This window comes from Nematolebias whitei, chromosome 17, assembly GCF_014905685.2.
Source record: "Nematolebias whitei isolate Nwh7 chromosome 17, NemWhi1, whole genome shotgun sequence".
Taxonomy (NCBI): domain Eukaryota; kingdom Metazoa; phylum Chordata; class Actinopteri; order Cyprinodontiformes; family Rivulidae; genus Nematolebias; species Nematolebias whitei.
The window spans coordinates 8,636,277-8,636,532 of record NC_056514.1 but is presented as its reverse complement, the minus strand read 5'-3'; the positions used below and the strand labels follow the sequence as shown (position 1 = coordinate 8,636,532).

At 66.4% G+C, this 256-nt stretch overlaps 1 protein-coding gene across 1 annotated transcript in view; it reads right to left on the bottom strand.

Annotated features, from left to right (window-relative positions):
- Positions 1–256, bottom strand: part of ryr2a (ryanodine receptor 2a (cardiac)) — a 554,599-nt gene that overhangs the window by 141,836 nt on the left and 412,507 nt on the right. The window lies entirely within an intron of this gene.

The following is a 256-nucleotide window of genomic DNA, read 5'->3' as shown; positions in this document are numbered from 1 at the left end:
TGGCTGCAGGCTCTGTGCTGGCTGCAGGCTCTGTGCTGGCTGCAGGCTCTGGGCTGGCTGCAGGCTCTGGGCTGACTGCAGCAGACGATGGAGAGGCCCGGAGCTCTGCAGCGGCGGTGGCAGGGACTGACTCTTCTGCTGCAGCAGGGACTGACTCTTCTGCTGCGGCAGGAACTGACTCTTCTGCGGCTGCGGCAGGAACTGACTCTTCTGCGGCGGCGGCAGGAACTGACTCCTCTGCGGCGGCGGCAGGAAC